Source organism: Urtica dioica, chromosome 6 (genome assembly GCF_054948205.1).
Source record: "Urtica dioica subsp. dioica isolate 48M chromosome 6, U.dioica_male_clone48M_v1_H2, whole genome shotgun sequence".
NCBI lineage: Eukaryota > Viridiplantae > Streptophyta > Magnoliopsida > Rosales > Urticaceae > Urtica > Urtica dioica.
Genome location: NC_142761.1, coordinates 9,275,233 through 9,281,210, shown reverse-complemented (window position 1 = coordinate 9,281,210; position 5,978 = coordinate 9,275,233).

Here is a 5,978-nt window from a genome sequence, read left to right as displayed (position 1 = left end):
GCCGCGGCTGGAAATATACTCCGCCGCGGCGAGAAGGATACCGTGGCCTAGCAGTTTTCTATGAAACTTCCTCGCCGCGGCGATGTAGGACTCCCGCCGCGGCGAGATGATCCTACAACGGTTAGAAAATCCGTTGTAGGATCCTCTCGCCGCGGCGAGAATACGGCGAAGACATATTCTCGCCGCGGCGAGATTTTTAGGTTTTCACTATATAAACCAGTTTTCAGTTTTTTTTCTCATTTTCCTCAAAATACAAACGCGAGACAAACTATTTCGGCCGACTCTGTCTTCATTTTCTCTTCCAAAATCCCTCGCCACGTCCTCGCCGCCCCGATTTCTCGCCGTCGCCTTGTCCTCGCCGCCATTCTCGCTCGCCACATCCTCGCCGCCATTCTCGCTCGCCACGTCCTCGCCGCCCAACTCTCTCGCGCCTCTCTCTCTCTCACCGCCTCTCACTCTCTTTTTAAAGGTATGATTTTCTAAGTTTTTAAGGTGGTTATTGATTTAATTTCGTGTTGTTGAATATGGATTTCGTGTTTTTGAATATGGATTTCATGTTATTTCCCCGAGTTGCATGTTGTGGTTATTGATTTAACAAAATTAGGGTTATTGATTTAAGGTGGTTATTGATTTAACAAAATTAGGGTTTGTTATTTTATTATGAATGAATTTGAGTTAGAATTTGTGTTAGAATGAATTTGAGTTAGAATTTGTGTTAGAATGAATTTGAGACGTTAGAATTTGTGTTAGAATTTGTGTTAGAATGAATTAGAGTTAGAATTTGTGTTAGAATGAATTTGAGTTAGAATTTGTGTTAGAATGGAATTGTTTATGAATTTGATATTGTTATGTTTAAATGAAGTTGGAATTGATATAGAATTTGTGATTGTTGTGACATTGTTAGTATTTAAAATGGTTATGTTGATTGTAGATGTCGAGATTGAATTTTTTATGATTATGCTTTGTGAAGGTGAAAAATGGTTCGAACAAAAAATCCGGCGGGCGCCACGGCTCCGAGCACTTCCAAAGGTCCTAGTAAAAGTAAAAGTAAGCGAGCTCGTCAATCGTCTCCTGAAGCAGATTATAACACGAATATCTTCACCAGCAAGGCCGCGGAGGATCGTTACGACAAAATCTCGTCGCGCAGTGTGATCCCTGAGCGGGGATTCAATGTGAGCTCTAACACCGAGATAGGAGTGTCAATCCGCAACAGTATTCTTGGTCATGAATGGGTGAAGTATTGTGCCGTTCCCGAGTTCGAGACGAACTTAAACTTCGTGTACGAATTCTACGCAAACTTACCGGATCACAATGGAGAAGTTGTGACGGTCCGAGGTAAAAAGGTCGATGTGAGCATCGAAGCGATCAACGATTTGCTTGGGACCCCAGATGTGCCTTTCGAGAATGAAGGCTATCGGGAATGGTTGAGAACTTGCAGCCACGAGGAGATGGCGAGGTTGCTGTGCATTCCAGGAGAGGATTGGGTCCTTGAAAAAGGGAAAAGGGTACTCAAGCGTGACCAACTCACCAGGATTGCTAAAGCTTGGATTTACTTTGTTTGCGCTCGCCTCTATCCGATCAAGCACTTCACCACTCTTGACGAGGGCCGTATCCAGGTGTTGTTCTGCATCATAAAAGGTCATTCTATCAACGTCGGTCGATTCATCTACAATTGGATGAAGAGTCTAGACTATACTAATGAACGCCACGGTTTGCCATATCCGTCGATCATTACCGGCCTTTGTACAAATGCGGGGGTAGGACGCTCGAAAAGGGATACGATCAAGGGTCCTATGGGGCCTATTACGAATAACATCATCGATCGCTACAAGATTAGGGAGGAACCACAAGAGGAGGAAGCGGAGGATGAGGAGGAGGAAGGGGAAGAGGGACCACCAGTCAACGAGCCTCGATTGTTCTTACCAGCACCTCCGGTAGTCGACCCCGCCACCATCGACTACATAGCTCAATGCTCCAACTATCTCGTCGGCGGGTTCCAACACACGCAACAGTACATGCACCAACAAGCGGAGTATGGCGCCTCTCACATCAACCAACTGAACGATCTCTACTCTCGGTGGGACATCAACCAAGAGAACCAGGTGTTATTTCCTCCATATCCTCAATACTCCGATTATCCGTACCCACCACCACAGTGGCCACCGCATATGGCACCTCCTCAATATCCGGCGCACTCACCACCACCACCACCACCGAATGACGACTAAACCAACAACACCAACTTTAAATTTTAAATTCAAGACTCGTTTGGTTTGTTTAAGCTTCATTTTAAATTTAAATTAAGACTCGCATGGTTTGTTTATGTTTAAGACTCGTGTTTTAGTTAATGTGTGTTTGAGACTTGATTAATATTTAAAAATTATGAAATCTGAATGTGTGATGGTTTTTTACTTGAATGATAATTTTTCTGTTGAAAACCAAGTTTAAAATGGGAAAGAAAGTAAAAATGTGTAGGGTGAGGTGATTCTATTCTAATCTCGCCGCGGCGACTTAGACATTTCGCCGCGGCGTATAACTCTCGCCGCGGCGTGTTTTCTACCTCGCCACGGCGAGACATTCTACAACGCTTTCCAAAGCGTTGTAGAAAGTCTTCGCCGCAGCGAAACTTACACGTCGCCGCGGCGAGAAACTTACCGAGAGCATGCGTTTTTTAAAACAGAATCTCGCCGCGGCGGCGTAGTCTTCTCGCTGCGGCGAAAACGTGTCGCCGCGGCGCAAATAAGCTATAGCCGCGGCGAGAAACTTACCGAGAGCCTTCATATTTGGGAACATATCCTCGCCGCGGCGAGTTGATATTCCCGCCGCGGCGTAATGACCTCGCCGCGGCATGGAATATACGTTGCCGCGGCGAGGTTTCTACAACGCTTTTTTAAGCGTTGTAGAAGGGTCCTCGCCGCGGCAGGATTTGTATCTCGCCGCGGCGAGAGTTTGATATTTTTATACCGAGAGTCTGTGTTTTTTAAGAACTTTTCTCGCCGCGGCGTGGTGATATTCCCGCCGCGGCGTAATGACCTCGCCGCGGCATGGAATATACGTTGCCGCGGCGAGGTTTCTACAACGCTTTTTTAAGCGTTGTAGAAGGGTCCTCGCCGCGGCAGGATTTGTATCTCGCCGCGGCGAGTGTTTGATATTTTTATACCGAGAGTCTGTGTTTTTTAAGAACTTGTCTCGCCGCGGCGTGGTGATATTCCAGCCGCGGCGTAATGACCTCGCCGCGGCATGGAATATACGTTGCCGCGGCGAGGTTTCTACAACGCTTGTTAAAGCGTTGTAGAAGGTCCCTCGCCGCGGCAGGATTTGTATTTCGCCGCGGCGAGATTATCCTGCCACCGCGAGAGATGTACTCAGCCGCAGCGATGTTGGAGAAATGTAAATGACATTGTATAGAGAAATTTTGAATGAAAAATAACGTTGTCCACAGGAGAATAACATAAAATCCAAAATGAAAATACATTATTTAAATGTTCAATATCAAACAAAAATAGGATCTATATCCTTACGAAGTAGATGTGAAACATCGTCATCATTAAAATCATCCACCTCTTGATCAATTGGCGGTAATCCTGATGTGAACGGAGGAATGCTAGACATGTCTTCGTCTTCTTCTTCGTTACCGTTTCTCGCTTTCATATGAACCACTAACGATAACTCAGGATTTGCTGGATCTGAAACATAAAACACTTGACTTGCTTGCGAAGCCAAAATAAATGAATCATTCTCGTAGCCAATCCGTCTAAAGTCGACAATTGTAACTCCTTCATTATCAACTTTAACGTGATTATTGTCTGCCCATTTGCACTTGAATAATGCGACTCGCAACCCGCAATAATCAAGTTCCCAAATATCTTCAATGTATCCGTAATACTTCATAAAAGCATGTTTTGGATTCTTATCTTTTGCCGACGAAACATGTAAAGCTTCAGCAAACAATGTAACACCGCTATTTTGTACGGGATGCTTGTTGTCTCGTTCCCTTGTGTAAAATGTAAAACCATTAACAGACCAAGCAGTGTACCTTGTAACCATTGAGGACGGCCCGCCAGATAGTTTACTCAACGTAGATGAATGTCCTGCCTCTATAAATATGCGTTTTCCAAGCCAGTTCTGAAACAAACGGTTGTGCTCTTCTTGCAACCATTTTTCATTTCTACCCTTCTTTGGATTATTCACTCTCAACTCATTCAAATGAATATCCACAAATGGCTTGACCTCGGAAACGTTGTGTAGCACATGGAGACTTGCTTGCTCCCATTCTTTTCGGTTGACGATCGAATAACTACCTATATATAATGAAACAAATACTTAAAAATAATGTTCATATATAATTTAAATAAACAAATAAAGTGTTAAAAAAAATACCTTTAGATAGAGCTTTTGAATCAAAATTGGTATTCTTGGGTAACCCAATTTCGTCTGTTTTAGCTAAATACTCAGAACAAAACTCAACCGACTCTTCTGCTATGTAATTTTCAACTATGCTCCCTTCCGGCCTATTGTAGTTCTTCACGTAGCTTTTCAACACTTTCATATAACGTTCGATTGGATACATCCACCGTAAAAACACGGGCCCTCCTAATTTCACTTCACGTACCAAGTGGACGGTTAAGTGGATCATTATGTCGAAAAACGAAGGTGGAAAGATCTTTTCGAGCAAGCACAGAGTTTTCACCAATTCTGACTGCATTAAATCCAATCGAGTTGGATCGATGACCTTCGAGCAAATCGAGTTAAAGAATACACATATCTTTGATATTGCAAACCTCACATCTTTTGGCACAATTCCTCGTAAAGCAAGAGGCAACATTTGTTGTAGCAGCACATGACAGTCGTGCGTCTTCATTCCAGTAAGTCTCAAATCTTTCAAAGACACGAACCTCTTATAGTTTGACGAATGACCTTCGGGGACTTTAATAGAAGCAAACCAGTTACACAATTTCTTTTTCTCCTTTCGATCTAGAGTGTACTTTGCCGGTGGTAATTTTGTTTTTTTCCCACCCCCCTCCTCGGGATACAAAATGCTTCTTATATTCATCTCTTTGAGATCCAATCGAGATTGTATTCCGTCTTTCGATTTATTTGGATCATCAAGAAGTGTACTAATAAGCGATTCGCAAACATTTTTCTCGATGTGCATAACATCCAGACAATGCCGGACGTAGTGTGTCTTCCAATAAGGAAGGTCGTAGAAAATCGATTTCTTCTTCCAAGGATTCTCTTTGAACGATTCTTTAGTACTAGCACTCCGCTTTCTTTTCCCAAGCACTTCATTTACGTTTTTAACCATCTCATAGACATCTTCACCAGACAAAATTCTAGGAGGGGGTCGTTCTTCTGAATTTCCATCAAACGCTTGTTTCAATCTTCTATACGAGTGATCTCTTGGTAAGAATCTTCTATGACCCAGAAAAACAGTTTTCTTACCATGCTTCAAACGGATGGAAGATGTGTCTTTCATGCAAATCGGACAACCAATCGAGCATTTCACAGAGTATCCTGACAAGTTTCCATAGGCCGGAAAATCGTTAATAGTCCACATTAACATTGCCCTTAAGTTGAACGAATCTCCACGGTAAGCGTCTTTGACTTCCATCCCTTTCTCCCATAACATCTTCAAATCATCGACCAACGGTGCCAAATAGACATCAATATCATTTCCTGGTTGATTCGGTCCTGAAATCAAAAGCGTTAACATCAAGAACTTTCTCTTCATACATAGCTTTGGAGGGAGATTGTAGTTCACAAGTATAACCGGCCAAACACTGTATTTACTGCTCATCATGCTGAACGGGTTCATTCCATCAGAAGCTAGACCAAGGCGCAAATTTCGAGTATCAACACTGAAATCCTTATACTCTAAATCGAATGATTTCCACTGTGCAGCATCAGCAGGATGTCTCAACATACCATCATCGATACGCTTTTCGGAGTGCCAAACCATGTTCTTCGCGTGTTTGACA